The 16,919-nt window shown below is 39.9% G+C and overlaps 1 protein-coding gene across 2 annotated transcripts in view; it reads left to right on the forward strand.

Moving 5' to 3' along the window:
* PLXNA4 (plexin A4) overlaps positions 1 to 16,919 on the forward strand; it is a 1,056,784-nt gene that overhangs the window by 630,848 nt on the left and 409,017 nt on the right. The window lies entirely within an intron of this gene.

Consider the following 16,919-nt stretch of genomic DNA (forward strand, 5'->3'; position numbering starts at 1 on the left):
TTCTTTTTCCTATATTATGCTCACTGCATGAAAGCCTGGCTGCCCTGATAATATGAAATCATTTTAGAAGACTATCTTATCCTTTGCCTGACATGTATAGAGGATATAATGTGCACATGTATAGCGTTGTCAAAAGAGCTAAGAAAATTCTGCTGTGTGTGTGAGTCAGGCGCCTGCTGTGTTATACAGCTGGAGCCTGCATTTAACATCAGAGGTTGGAATTACCAAAGTCCACATCACCGGCATCTTTATTCTCTTATCAATAATTTGACAATATACTGCAATACTATAGTATTGCAGTGTATTGCACAAATCATCAAACCTTGACGTTTGAAGGTATAAAAATATGAAAAAAAACTAAAGTAAAGCATGTAAAAGTTCAAACCACCATTTTTTCCAAATCCAGAAATAAAATAAATAAGTGAAACAATAAAAAATAAGCATATATGATATTAGTGTATCCAATTTTACAATTAATATGATAAAAAAATGTTTTTTTCAATTGCCTCTCCTCCCCACAAATTAATGAAATAAGAAGCAATCGAAAAGTTATATGCATCCTAATATGGTACCAATAAAAACTATATCTTGCCATTCAAAAACAATGTTATGGAGCTATGGGTCTTAGAAAATGGTGATACAAACCAAATTTGTTTTTTACAATATTCAAGATTTTCACATATTTAAGAAGTAAGATATATATGAAAAAAGAATATAAATTTGTATTGCCAAAATCATACTGACCTAGAGAATCAAGTTACCGGGTCCTTTATACTAGACCAAGAATGCCAATAAAACAAAGCCTAAAAAATAATTACAAAATTTAGTTTTTTTTTTCAACCCTATACCCCACTGTTTTTCCAGTTGTACGGTTATTTGAATGCTGTCATTTAATTTATTCTATAAGGTCAAACGCTGATGGGCTGTGTCAGCAGAAAAAAATAAGTTATGGCTCTTGGAGGAAGAGGAGGAAAGAAAATGAAAGAGCTAAACACAAATTGGCCTGATCATAAAGGGGATATAATGCCTTTAAATATGCTGAATATGTAGTTAAAAAGGAAATCCACATAATATATGAGCTAGAGTCCAATTAGACGTGATATCAGAGTTTCTTGAAAATAGGTTGCATAACTAAACATATTTATGCAGTAGCAAGAACATGAATATATATATATATATATATATATATATATATTATATATATATATATATATATATATATATATATATATATATATATATATATATATGTATTATCTCTAACCTTTGTGTTTTTCATATATTGTACTTCTGCCATAATAATTGGGATGCTGTCGAATGAAATTCTCAGTGTAATCTTAACATACTGTACATATGACATTAATTAACAACTACATGAGAGTCTGTTGTATTTTTTTACTAAATTGTTTCCATTTCTATGGTCTGGAATAGCTCTAAATAGATAAACATTGTGGTCATCCATTTGAAATGATAGTGTACTAAGGACTTTTTATCTATGGAGGTCTGGGCTTATTAGGAGCTGCCATAAGAAAGTAATTATAATTAGCATGTCAATAACCAATCAAATAAAGTTCTACATTTCAGGATGTTAGGCATAAAACTGTTTATTTTGGCTGTCTTTCCACCAGTCTGTAGTGATCTACAATACAGAACTTTACACTTCTCAAACTTGCTGATTTATAGGAATACATTTATTATATTATCATATTTTTATATATTTCTGAACTTGTTCCAGTAATCACATTGATTATAGATGTAGCAGAACTACCATAAATTTATTTTATATCCAAGCAATATTTTTCACCTTCCTTTAAGTTGGCATGTCCTCTAAAGAAAATAGTTTGATTTCTTATTTACCAGTTCAAGACTGGGCCATTTATTTCCATTCCTGACCAGGTTTATTTTTCTTTCATTTTAAATGCAGGTAAAGACTATAACAATTTCTGTAGTTTGGACAGTCAACCAATTTCTTGTACTGTTTTTTCCATGATGCATGAGGCTTCATTTTTATAGCACTCTTTTTTTCTCATATGAATAAAGAAATAAAGGAAAAAAGTATTTGCCATTTTTTATAACCTCAAAGAAGTAGTAAAATACATTAAAACATTTTTTCTCCATTCTGTAACACATATTTTTAGATATCAGACATGTTTTATTTTTACAGATGGGGCTAGTAAAAGCAATTTGGATTGACAGTGGCATTTTTTTTATTAATTAACCAATTAATTTCTTTATTACCTGTTTTTTTTTTTACTTATTTTACACATTGTGCCCCTTAGGGTGATAAAAGACTTTTATGGGGGCATTTAAATATTGAAATGTATATAGTTTCTTCTTATTTCCCATATATCTGGAGCTGGTATATTAGCCACAGTTGGAAAGGAAATTAAGCCTCCTGACTGCATTGAAGAGCTGTTTGAATCTTCTATGTCCCAGAACCTCTTGTTCCCTCCCTATACACAGTGACCACATGACCACTGTATATGGAAAAGAAAGTGCTGTCAGAGGTTTCTAATACTGCATAGACAGTGCTTTTTCAGTGTATATATAGCATTAGAGAAGACAGGGATGGTAATAAACCATACCTGCCTTCTCAGAGATAGCTCTGTGGCGACTCATAGACAGCCAAATCCCACTCCAGCTGAGAATGTCACTGGAGGAGTGGGGTTGGCATTTAAATTAAATGGGCGGTCCTGAAGCTGATAAAGGAGTGTACTGATTTTCTGTGTTCAGGGGCACACTGATCCTCTGCCTCCTGGCTTCCTGCTTCCCCTACCAAGGTGTAGCTTGGACCATTAGCATGGTTGCACTGATAGTTTGTACTGCTCTCTGCTTTGCCTCTGCAGCATTGGACCAGTGCAGGAACACTAAACTCTGAAGTTGACTTGATCCAAAGATCCAGAAAGCTTCAGTACTTTTCTTGCAAGTTCTAAAGGTAATAGCTTACAAATGTACCCCTTGCTTGGGAAACCGGCAACCCCTGGTTGACTAAAGAGATAGCCAGTAACCTAGGGAACAAGCAGTACACTATAGAATTAAAATGCTTATATTCTTGATAGCGAAGAGGATTTTTAGTAAGAGATAAATTTCAAAGTTGCTTGTTTTTACAAGTGTTTTGCATTTTTACTACTTAAAGAGGTTGTCCACTACTTCTACATTGATGATCTATCCTTAGAATAGGTCATCAATGTATGATCGAACAGGGTCCAACATCCAGAGTCAGCTGTTATCAGTGCCAGCGGCCAACGTCTGGAAGTACTCACTTGTCGAGCTGCTCTACCTACTTGTAGTGGCTGCCGCAGGGTACTACACATCCTCCTATTGATTTGAAAAGGAGGATGTATGGCACCAAGCCTAGGCCACTACAAGTAGATGGAGAAGCTCGGCAAGTAAGTACTTCCAGCCGGCGACTGACACTCTGGACACTGATAACATTTAATCAATAGGGTAGCTGGTTGTCGGCCCCTGTTCAATCAGACATTGATAGGTTATCAATGTAAAAGTAGTGGACAATCAATCTCTTAAATGACGTAAGATAACCCATTTATCATGTATATTCTTTAATTTCATGATATGAAAAATAGGAGTCAATGCAGTCAGAAAGATGCTAAGACTCCCTAATTTAAAGAGTTTATGTAGTGGCTCTTATCTACCCAATCTCAATGTTAATATTTCTATTGTGGCTGCAGTTAATTCTTGAACAAGGCATCTTATAATCATTCTTAAACTATGAGTCCTCATGACAGATGATCTTTAAAGTTAGCATTTTGCATTGACCTATATGAGCACAACACAAAAATACTAAGATCCCCTTTAAGAGAGCATAATAAAGAATTGGTTCTATATAACAATGCCAAAATAATAAAAAACATCTGAATAAACTGCTGAAACAAGATTTCCTATGACTTTCATAAAATCCTGCACCTGAAACACTAGACATCTGGAGAGGAAAAAGTAAATCTTACTCCTAAATCTATTATCTTTTGTACTGCAAAGTACAATGAGCTCGCTACTTATATCTATGTTTGTACTGAAGCCCTTTCCCTGGTTTCAAGAGACTGCTGGATTAATTTGCTCCTATGGCCTTTGCAGCAGGATGAGGGCATAGGGCGGGCATTCTGGTGACGGCTGTGCTGCTTTGATTTGAACTGTGATACAGGCTTCTCTGTGTGAAGGCTCCATGCCAGGGAGCTGTCATTGATTTTCACCAACATTACTCTCGTCCTAACTCTACAATGGGAAATCTGACTCTAATGAAAGAAAACACCAGAAGGTATTGACTTCTTTATAGTACATTATACTTGGGAACTAGAGAATGAAGGGGGCACCTTTTTTCTTTAATTCTGAAGTCTCTAAGGCCACCAAATCTGGTTTGAGCAATATGTTTTATTTCCCTTATGAGGTTATATCTTTATGTGTGTAATTCAGTTGTGGGAGAATACTGTGCGTTATCTTATAATGCTATAATATGTATCTGTGAACATAGTCAAGTAGCTTGTGTACTTTGCTCGGTTCCTATTTTTGTCATTTTGGGACAGAATTCAAATATTATGCCTTTAAGAACGGAAATATGTGGTTCTTAATTTTTCTGTTATTACACCAGTATACTAATATGTATACAAAATTCAGGGAAGACAGGAGACAAAATCATGAGAAATTATTATTAATAAAAACATATATAATAATTACTATTTTTAGGGTTTTCCAGGCACCCAGATCAGAAATGAAGAAACTTCATAATTTACTTGCTGTTAAAGCTCTGATTCTTTTTGAGTTGGCACGTGGCGAGGTGACCTACTATAGTCCTTTCAAAGCACAGATCACAGAGATTTCCTGTCTGTGCTTTGAATGGCTTAGTTCAGCCAGCAGCTATATAGTGAACTCTGATTGATGCTGTCATTGGGGTTTGGCCTGTGATCCTGATAAGCTGGAGATGTGCAGAGAAAAGGAGAGCTCACAGACATTTTGTTAATCTTATCAGCCTATCACTTTGCCCAGAGCAGAGGTTGCTGGGCTTTCATAGTGCTACTTTACATTACAATTAGAGATATCCTTGAATAAAACTCTGTCCTTGACTTTACAATTAGAGATAGGCAAATCTTTTGTACTTGTCAACTTACTCAAATATTTCCCAAAAATTCAATTTATGGCGAATCGACCAAAAGATATGTATAACACTCTGATGTCTCCTGGGACTGTATCCAACCCCTTTTAAGCTCTTTAATATACTGAGAGCCTTAGTAATGTCAAGGTGATCTCCACATATATGGCTATTGGTAAACAGATGGTAACTGTTTTTCACTGCTGTTTTGTTGCACACTCTACCTGTACAGTGTATTCAAAGGTTTTTTTTTTTGCTTTTTTCTCACTATTTCTATTGCTAAACTGTGAACTGTGACATCCTCTCACTAATCAGATTTAGTCCATAATTATTGTGGTGTGGCATTCCCTGCCCTGGCATATTTCCTAATTATTCTATACTATGTAATATGCTATACTATGCAATGGCTGTACTATACTATGTGATGTAACCAGTAACAATACCAACTACAGAAAAGTCTCAGGATTGCACTTACTAGGTGTAGCTCTGCCTCTGGGAAAATGGGGTCTAGAAGCAAGGCACAAAGGGAGAGTCGGCAGAAAGTTCAGGTTTTATACAATAAGGCCACGTGCACTCGTTTAAAATTTGGTGAATTTTTACCTCAGTATTTGTAAGCCAAAACCAGGAGTGGAGCAATCAGAGGAAAAGTATGATAGAAACACGTCACCACTTCTTAATATTTCACCCGTTCCTGAGTTTGTCTTACAAATGCTGAGGTAAAAAAATGACCAAATACTCAACATGTGCACGTGACCTAACAAACTACAATGATGGCTCCAGGGGGTTGAATAGGTAGAAAAATAAAGGTAGGAGAGTTTGAGGGACAGCACCCACCCCAGTTCTGTTTTCCCTGCTTTTCAACCTGCCTTTATAGTATGCCATTCAAGCCTTCCTCCGACATGACCATGGTTATGTCAGTCTTTTTTGTCAAATACATGACCAGTATGACCAGTGATGAACTGACGCATATGACAGTGGAAGGCTCCTCCCTCTTGTGATGGGATAACATACCTTTTGGTGGATAACATACCTTTTAAAGAAACTACAAAGCTTCATGTCATTGCTTCTCTATTCGGGCATTCATGGTATCTTTGCTTATGAAAACTAATTAGTAAGTGTTTTACTTTTATATTTTTAGATCAATGGTCATACTTGATGCCTCCAGAAAATCCCTTTGAAAATGGGGCAGACAAGTAGACTGACATTTGACATTGTAAAGCATGCTGAGAGTTTTTAAGGAGAAATCACTGGTTGCCTAAGTAGTCACGCCAATTACTTCCTGTAACAGTTCTTGCTTAAAGGAATTGTCCACTTTCAGAAAATCTTGCACTCCACCCCAACTTGTTATAAAAAAACCCCTGTCCCTTACTTACCATCCCCTGGTACAGTCTATGCTGCTGCTCCCAGTTTCCGATATTGGCTGCAGTGCTGACATAATGTTGACAACATGGTAGACAATCAGTGAGCTTAGCGGCTCTGATTGGAGCATTCTCTCTACATGGGAAGAGCTCACTGATTGGTTGCCACAATCTCAGCATGATGTCAGTGCTGCAGCCAATGCCGGACTACTAAGAGCAGACAGGATTCAATGGAGGACCCGGGGATTGTGACTAAAGTGCGGTTTGTGTGTTATTATAACAAATGGCTGATTTTCTTCTTCATGGTTGTAGCCAAAAGTACTGTATGTTCAAAAAGCTATATGTCATATTGAAGCAGAGGAGAGCTTAAAATTAGATTGAAACCGTAATATTTAGCTCTCTGAATTAAAAGTCAGAAAGGACAGTTCTATAATCCAGTCCAATTTCTTTGCTGCCTAAAAACACCTTGCTCTTTTAGCTTCTAATATATAGTGTGACATTGTGTCCATTTTAGTGAAATAAAATCAGTATTCATTACACTCATTACATGCTGAAATCCTATATTTTACGTGACTTATCCTCCAGATGCATTGGCCAGCACCCTCTAAAACTCTGCATTGCACATGTCCATTATTTCCAAATAACGCTAATGTCTCTTCCAAGTTTATAGCCAAAACTGTTCATTTTATTTATGCAGGCAAAAATGACAAATAATCACAATTAGCCAAATTCGAAGGACCTTAAAAAGCGGTTCTGAATCCTGGCCCATAGAAAGACTCTGATAAATCATTTAGATGGTGTGAAATGAAATCGTGGAGCTTGGCTGCTGCCAAATTCTCATGGGATTTACAGGAGACTGCCAGGTCTAAACATTAGCTGGCATGAAGTAGATGCTGTGCCTTGGTCTCATACAACTGGCAGACGAAGGAGAGCATCAAGGACACAAGTATATCACTGAACCTGACCACAAAGGTTATGGCTGGTTAGGAAAGAATGAGCAATAAGGAACAGAGTGGTGTGGAAAGAGCAATCAATAATGTGTTCTAATGAAGGGAAAATGTGTGATAAGAGGAGAAATGCCACTTACATGCCAACATACAGATTTACATGGGTCTAGATTATTGTACTATTATCAGTAACGCTGAACAGACTCCCAGTTATGTCATATATGCTAGAAATGATAATTTCTGGAAAAGCAAATAAAATTGACATTTCTTGGAACTAGGTTATCAAGACTTGATCATTCAATGATCCTGTTGTCAATACATGCAGTACAGGACAAATAATCTGGCAAAAGGGCTGTCGTGGAACAACGCTATGTCCGCTAGGGGAAGAATATGAAAGGCGTTAGGCAAGGACAGACACAGGGACAGAATTACTAATCAGGTCTAATATATAGACAATGTAAACTTAGACACATTTATGACAGTGGTTCCTGTTGGATAAATTTGGTGCCTCTACATACACTTTTGTATAATTTTACTCTACCTCTTGGTGCACATTGGCACATCTTCGGCCATGTTCACTGTTTGCAGAGCCGTACCCCTTTTTTTCCAATGAGGTGAAATATGTGTAATAAATAAGTATAAAACAACATGTGACAATTTGCACTAATTCGTTCCAAGGTTTTGTACATTTTCTGCCAAAGTCAAGTGACAGACATAATAGTAAATCTACCCGCTAGATTAACCCCCTAACACGGCAGCCCTTTTTTGTTTTTGCGTTTCTCTTTTTCGCTCCCCTTTTTCCCACAGCCATAGCTTTTTTATTTGTCCGTCAATATGGACATGTGAAAGCTTTTTTTTGCAGGACGAGTTGTACTTGTGAACGACACCTTTGTTTTTACAATGTTGTATACTCGAAAACGGGAAAAATATTCCAAGTGCGGTGAAATTGCAAAATAAGTGCAATTCCACAACAGTTTTTTTTAGTTTTTTTTTTTAACAATGTTCGCCAAATGCTAAAATTGACCTGCCATGATGATTCATTAGGTCATTACGAGTTCATAGATACCAAACATGTATACATTGTTTTTTATTTAAATGGTGGAAAAAATTCCAAAGTTGTTAAAACAAAATGTGAAACTGCTTCATTTTCCGAGACCCGTAGCATCTCCATTTTTCGTGACCTGGGGCTGGGTGAGGGCTTATTTTTTGTGTGCTAAGCCGGCTTTTTTAATTATACCATTTACCATTTATGTGAATATGATCTTTTGATCACCCATTGTTGTGGCGACCAAAAAAATTCTGCTGTTTTCACTTTTTTTTTTGCTACGCCGCTTACCGATCTGACTAATTCTTTTATAGCTTGAGAGCTCTAGCAATTCTGAATGCGGCAATACCAAATGTGTGTATAATAGATTTTTAACTTGTTTTATTTTGAATGGGGTGAAATTTGATTTGAACTTTTATATATTTTTTTAATATTTTTAAAAACATTTTTTAAGCTTTTTTCATGTTTCAATAGTCTCCATGGGAGACTAGAAGCTGCAGTAACACGATCAACTCTGCTACATTCAGGCGATAATCAGATCACCTGTATGTAACCAAAAAGCTCACTGGGCAGGGCTCATAGCAATCTAGCAATGACAACTATAGATGTCTGCTGGAGACCTTTTGTTGTCATGCCGACCCATCGGTGATCCACGATTATGTTACGGGGTCACCGATGGGCGGGATTTCTGGTGCGCTTACCAGAAGCGGGAGTTAAATGCCACTGTCAGAGATTGATAGCAACATTTAACAGGTTAACAGCTGTGGGTGGATCACGATTTCACCAGCGGCTGTTAGGGGTACATGGCAGCTGTTCAAAACAGCTGACGTGTTGTGAAAGATGTGAGCTCAGCGCTGGAGCCCACATCAAAAGGAGAGACACGACATGTGCGGTACTAGTACGTCACAGGGGTTAAAGTTGATCTGACGCCTGAAAATTCTGTACCATTGAAAAGAATCATATCACCAGGACAGAGGGTGGACTTGCCCTTGAGAAATTATGCCATGAATAGAGTTGATGTATATTAGTGGTGTAAAGGAACAAGCTGGGGAACCTGATCAACTGTATTATGCCGAATGCTGGACTTGAGTGGATGCTGCATGACCAAGCGCTCTTTTTTTGGTATTTTTTTTCATTTTTATGTATTTTTTTTCTTTTGGACCCTGCACTAGACATAATGCATTGTATTAATGTTGTCTGTAGTGTTTCTTCAACTATATAAGTGTAATTTGTGATTCTCATATTCTCTGAAATCTTTTTTTTAAAGACTAAGGCTACTTTCACACATCAGTTTTTTTGCTGTCAGGCAGGATCCGGCGAATTTAAAAAAAAAAAAAAAAAAACATGTGTGAAAGTAGCCAAACTTGACCAGCGTTGCTTATGGAAGCCGGTTTAATTTCATTCTTTTGGCAAATTAGCTGAGTTATGGCATTTGTTTAAATTTTCATGCCTTGTTTCACATTTAATGAAGTTTAATAGTTAATAGTGTCCAATTAATAAGAATCTATAAAGCTGCCATATGTATGCCTTCTATAAAACATGTGAAATTAAAATGTGTTTTCAGTGTCTTCTTCATAAAACAATTTAATAGGGATAGTAAGAAAGTAAAGTAAGTCTGCAGAAGACGAAGCCTTGCTGTTCTTCTCTTTAGTGTTAATTGAAGACTCCCATGGTAGCTGTTTAACCTAATGGAAAGAAATGTAAGGCTCCAAGATAATGGATAATAGTAGCTTGTGGTAAGCTTACTGTGTAAGATATTTAACCCTTATCATGTAGGGTGGCTACCAGCCCTATGATACCTTTTCGTAGTCATCTACTCTGACAGAACAGTACAAATTGTTTTTATTCATTGATTCTGGTCATGTTCATAGACTTATGAGAGATGCAGACATATCTTCCCTTTGAAACAAATGTGTTGGCCTTTTATAACATTCTCCAGGGTGTACTAACTGAAGGTTAAACTTTTTCACTAACAGAGACTTACATCCATTGCGTAGATCTCTGGTTATGAGCAATTCTTTTCGTCTGAGAAAATTGCATAATAAAAATGCATAACATAAAGCAGGAATTAAATTGGTTGGTTCCTCCTTTACCACTGTAAAGTTTGTAACTGGACCCCCACCCACCTAATATGTTTTATTATAACAGTGGTGTTTTGTGATGAGGCCCCCTTAGGCACTAGAGCCTTTAGGGCAAGCTGAAACCCTGCACCCTCTATAGGATGAAACTTGGCAATTAAATTGATTTTGGTTTTATATTAGTTGTTAATTAAAAGAGTTGTTTTCTCTGACTATTAGTTTTTTTATGGAGCAGCGCCTGATAATATGACACCTTCAGGATGCACCTTTACTGGCACCCCCATTAATAAACTGTAATCGGTGGTGAAACACTGCTACTAAAGAAATGCAACATTAAACATTTCACCTGAAACCACTGACCAGTCTGTGTAATTTATGGACTTGCCTGGTCCTTCAGCCCGCCGGATGCGTTTTGTAGTCACACTACACATCGACGTCTTTATAAAAATTCAAAATGGGAGAAGTTCTCCCACTTTTATGAACTCTGAATTTCCTTAAAACAGTAGTTTAAAAAGTTAATACTGGCTGTTTCAAAAAATGTCAAGAAACGAATGTTATCTTCTTGTCAATTATTGAAGACTAGATGGTGGCCCGATTCTAATGCATCGGGTATTCTAGAATATGTATGTGTAGTGTATAGCACAGCCCACGCAGTACATTGTGCAGCCCACACAGTACATGTTGTATATTGCGCAGCCCACGTAGTATATTGTGCAACCCACGTAGTATATTGCCCAGTCCACCTAGTACATTGCGCAGTGCACGTTGTATATTGTGCAGCCCACGTTGTATATTGCGCAGCCCACGTTGTATATTGTGCAGCCCACGTAGTATATTGCCTAGCCCACGTAGTATATTGCCCAGCCCACGTTGTATATTGCGCAGCCCACGTAGTATATTACGCAGCCCACGTATATCGCGCAGCCCACGTAGTATATTGCCCAGCCACGTAGTATATTGCCCAGCCACATAGTATATTGCCCAGTGATGTAGTATATTGCGCAGCCCACGTAGAATATTGACCAGCCACGTACTATATTGCACAGCCCATGTAGTATATTTCCCAGCCACGTAGTATATTGCCCAGCCACGTCCCAGCCATGTAGTATATTGCCCAGTGACGTAGTATACAGCACAGAGCCACGTAGTGTACTGCCCACTCACGTAGTATATTGGCCAGTCACATAGTATGCACCATATCCCTGTTAAAAAAAGAATTAAAATAAAAAATAGTTACATACTCACCTTCTGGAGCCTCCGGATCGAAGCGTCTGGTTACTGATGCTCCTCGCATGCTCCGGTCTGAAGATTGCATGGCGGTCTCACGAGATGATGACGTAGCGGTCTCACGAGACCGCACGTCATCATCTCGGGAGACCTGTCATGGTTCCCAATGGCAAGGGAACGTAAGAAACATATAAGTAACGAACGAGCTCTCGGGTGATGGAAACTCGAGTTGACCGTGAGCTAAATCTACCACACAACTAACAGTAGCCAGGGAGCATACCTACGGCTTCCTATATGCCACGCGCCAGCCGGAGGACTAACTACGCCTGGTAGAGGAAGAAACAGACCTGGCTTACCTCTAGGGAAATACCCCAAAAGATGATAGCAGCCCCCCCACATGTAATAACGGTGAATTAAGAGGAAAAGACATACACAGTATGAAAGTAGATTTAGCAAAGAGAGGTCCACTTACTAGATAGCAGAAGGATACAAAAGAGGACTTCACGGTCAACTGAAAACCCTTTCAAAAACCATCCTGAAATTACTTTAAGACTCCTGTGTCAACTCATGACACAGGAGTGGCAATTTCAGCCCGCAAGAGCTTCCAGCTACAGAGAATTACAAAAACTGCAAACTGGACAAAAGGTACAAAACAAAAGGACAAAGTCCACTTAGCTGATCAGCAGACTAGTAGCAGGAACATGCAACCGAAGGCTCTGGTTACAATGATGACCGGCAAGGAAATGACTGGAGAGCAAGGCTAAATAGGAAACTCCCAAACACTGATGGAAGCAGGTGAACAGAAGCAGCAAAGTGCAAACAAGTCACCAGTACCACCAGCAACCACCAGGGGAGCCCAAAAAGCGGATACACAACAGTACCCTCCCCTTAAGGAGGGGGCACCGAACCCTCACAAGAACCGCCAGGGCGATCTGGATGAGCCCTATGAAAGGCACGAACCAAATCCGAGGCATGAACATCAGAGGCAGTTACCCAAGAATTATCTTCCTGACCATAGCCTTTCCATTTAACCAGATATTGAAGTCTCCGTCTGGAAATACGGGAGTCCAAGATCTTCTCTACGACGTACTCCAATTCACCCTCCACCAGCACAGGAGCAGGAGGTTCAGTAGAAGGAACCACCGGTACCTCATATCTCCGCAACAACGACCGATGGAACACATTATGGATAGCGAAAGATGCCGGGAGGTCCAAACGAAAGGAAACAGGGTTAAGAATCTCCAAAATCCTATAAGGACCGATGAACCGAGGCTTAAATTTGGGAGAAGAAACCCTCATAGGGACAAAACGGGAAGACAACCACACCAAGTCCCCAACGCGAAGGTGGGGACCAACACGACGACGACGGTTAGCAAACTGCTGAGTCCTCTCCTGGGACAATTCCAAATTATCCACCACTTGTCCCCAAATCCGATGCAACCGATCCACCACCGCATCCACTCCAGGACAATCCGAAGATTCAACCTGACCAGATAAAAAACGTGGATGAAACCCTGAATTGCAAAAGAAAGGAGAAACCAAAGTGGCAGAACTAGCCCGATTATTAAGAGCAAACTCCGCCAACGGCAGAAAGGCAACCCAATCATCCTGATCCGCAGACACAAAACACCTCAAATAAGTCTCCAAAGTTTGATTAGTTCGCTCCGTCTGGCCATTGGTCTGAGGATGGAATGCAGACAAAAAGGACAAATCACTGCCCAACCTGGCACAGACTGCCCGCCAAAATCTAGACACGAACTGGGTACCCCTGTCAGAAACGATGTTTTCCGGAATACCATGCAAGCGAACCACATTTTGAAAAAACAGAGGGACCAACTCAGATGAGGAAGGCAACTTAGGCAATGGCACCAAATGAACCATTTTAGAAAAACGGTCACACACCACCCAGATGACAGACATCTTCTGAGAAACAGGGAGATCCGAGATAAAGTCCATAGAGATGTGCGTCCAAGGCCTCTTCGGAATAGGCAAGGGCAACAACAACCCACTAGCCCTAGAACAACAAGGCTTGGCCCGAGCACACACATCGCAAGACTGCACAAAAACACGCACATCTCGAGACAGGGAAGGCCACCAGAAGGATCTAGCCACCAAATCTCTGGTGCCAAAAATTCCCGGATGACCTGCCAGAGTAGAAGAATGAACTTCCGAGATGACTCTAGTGGTCCACTCGTCAGGAACAAACAGTCTACCAGACGGACAACGATCAGGTCTATCCGCCTGAAATTCTTGCAAAGCACGTCGCAAATCTGGAGAGACAGCAGACAAAACCACTTCATCCTTAAGGACACCAGCAGGTTCAGAATTCCCAGGAGAGTCAGGCTCAAAACTCCTAGAAAGAGCATCTGCTTTCACATTCCTAGAACCCGGTAAGTACGAGACCACAAAATTAAACCGGGAAAAGAACAACGACCAACGTGCCTGTCTAGGATTCAGGCGCCTGGCAGACTCCAAATAAATTAAATTCTTGTGATCAGTCAAAACTACCACCTGATGTCTAGCACCCTCAAGCCAATGACGCCACTCCTCAAATGCCCACTTCATGGCCAATAGCTCCCGATTACCAACATCATAGTTTCGCTCGGCGGCCGAAAATTTTCGCGAAAAGAACGCACAAGGTCTCATCACTGAGCAGTCGGAACTTTTCTGCGACAAAACCTCCCCCGCTCTGATCTCGGAAGCATCGACCTCAACCTGAAAGGGAAGAGAAACATCAGGCTGGCGCAACACAGGGGCAGACAAAAAGCAGCGCTTAAGCTCCCGAAAGGCCTCCACGGCAGCAGGGGACCAATTGGCAACATCAGCACCCTTTTTAGTCAAATCCGTCAGAGGTTTAGCAACGCCAGAAAAACCAGCTATAAATCGACGATAAAAATTAGCAAAGCCCAAGAATTTCTGGAGACTCTTCAGAGAAGTAGGCTGCGTCCAGTCGTAAATAGCCCGAACCTTGACAGGGTCCATCTCAATAGAAGAAGGGGAAAAAATATACCCCAAAAATTAAATTTTTTGAACCCCAAAAACACACTTTGAACCCTTTACACACAAAGAATTCTCCCGCAAAACCTGAAAAACCCTCCTGACCTGCTGAACATGAGACTCCCAGTCATCAGAAAAAATCAAAATATCATCCAAGTACACAATCATAAATTTATCCAAATATTCATGGAAAATATCATGCATTAAGGACTGAAAGACAGAAGGTGCATTAGAAAGGCCGAAAGGCATTACCAAATACTCAAAATGGCCCTCAGGCGTATTAAATGCGGTCTTCCACTCATCCCCCTGCTTAATTCGCACCAAATTATACGCCCCACAAAGATCAATCTTAGAGAACCACTTAGCCCCCCTTATGCGAGCAAACAAATCAGTCAGCAAAGGCAACGGATACTGATATTTGACTGTAATTTTATTCAGGAGACGATAATCAATACAAGGCCTCAGAGAGCCATCCTTTTTAAAGACAAAGAAAAAACCGGCTCCTAAAGGTGATGAAGAAGGACGAATATGTCCCTTTTCCAGGGACTCCTTAATATACTCGCGCATAGCAGCATGTTCAGGTACAGATAGGTTAAACAAACGACCCTTTGGAAATTTACTGCCAGGAATCAGATCTATGGCGCAATCACAATCCCTGTGAGGAGGGAGTGAACCAATCTTAGGCTCTTCAAAAATATCATGATAATCAGACAAAAATGCCGGAATCTCAGATGGAATAGATGACGAAATGGACACCATAGGAGTGTCCCCATGAGCCCCCCGACATCCCCAGCTTAACACAGACATAGCCTTCCAGTCAAGGACTGGGTTATGAGACTGTAACCATGGTAATCCAAGCACCAAAACATCATGTAAATTGTACAACACAAGGAAGCGAATCACCTCCTGATGGTCTGGAGTCATACGCATAGTCACTTGCGTCCAGAACTGTGGTTTATTACAAGCCAAAGGTGTAGAATCAATACCCTTCAGAGGTATAGGGACTTCCAGAGGCTCTAAATCAAACCCACAGCGCCTGGCAAAGGACCAGTCCATAAGACTCAGAGCGGCGCCCGAGTCCACATAGGCATCCACGGTAATAACTGATAATGAACAAATCAAGGTTACAGACAAAATAAATTTGGACTGTAAAGTGCCAATTGAAATGGACTTGTCAACCTTCCTAGTATTCTTAGAGCATGCCGATATAACATGAGCAGAATCACCACAATAGAAGCATAACCCATTTTTACGCCTATAATTCTGCCGCTCGCTTCTGGACATAACTCTGTCACATTGCATTTTCTCTGGCGTCTCTTCAGAAGATACCGCCAAATGGTGCACGGGTTTGCGCTCCCGCAAACGCCGATCAATCTGAATTGCCATTGTCATGGACTCATTCAGACCTGTAGGTGCAGGGAACCCGACCATAACATCTTTAACGGCATCAGAAAGGCCCTCTCTGAAATTTGCCGCTAAGGCGCACTCATTCCACTGAGTAAGCACAGACCACCTACGAAATTTTTGGCAGTATATCTCCGCTTCATCTTGCCCTTGAGATAGGGCTATCAAAGCTTTTTCAGCTTGAATCTCCAAATTAGGTTCCTCATAAAGCAACCCTAAAGCCAGGAAAAACGCATCCACATTGAGCAACGCAGGATCCCCTGGTGCCAATGAAAATGCCCAATTTTGAGGGTCACCTCGCAGCAAATAGATTACAATCTTAACCTGCTGGACAGGATCTCCTGACGAGTGAGGTCTGAGAGAAAGGAATAATTTACAATTATATTTGAAATTCAAAAACCGAGATCTATCTCCGGAAAACACCTCTGGTGTAGGGATTTTAGGTTCAGAAATAGGAGCATGTATAACAAAATCTTGTAAATTTTGAACCTTCATAGCAAGATTATTTAAACCTGCAGCCAAACTCTGAGGATCCATCTTTAAACAGGTGAGCTCAGAGCCATTCAAGGATTATAAGGAGAGAAAGGCAAAGGCTGTAATTAAAGCTGAAATACAACTGATCCAACTATGGAGCAAGCATAGAGGAAAAAGGGAAAAAAAAAATTTTACAGACTTCTTTTTTCTCTCCTTTCTTCTGCCAATAAGTTTAACACAGGCCGGTCATACTGTCATGGTTCCCAATGGCAAGGGAACGTAAGAAAC

This window comes from Ranitomeya variabilis, chromosome 5 (genome assembly GCF_051348905.1).
Source record: "Ranitomeya variabilis isolate aRanVar5 chromosome 5, aRanVar5.hap1, whole genome shotgun sequence".
NCBI lineage: Eukaryota > Metazoa > Chordata > Amphibia > Anura > Dendrobatidae > Ranitomeya > Ranitomeya variabilis.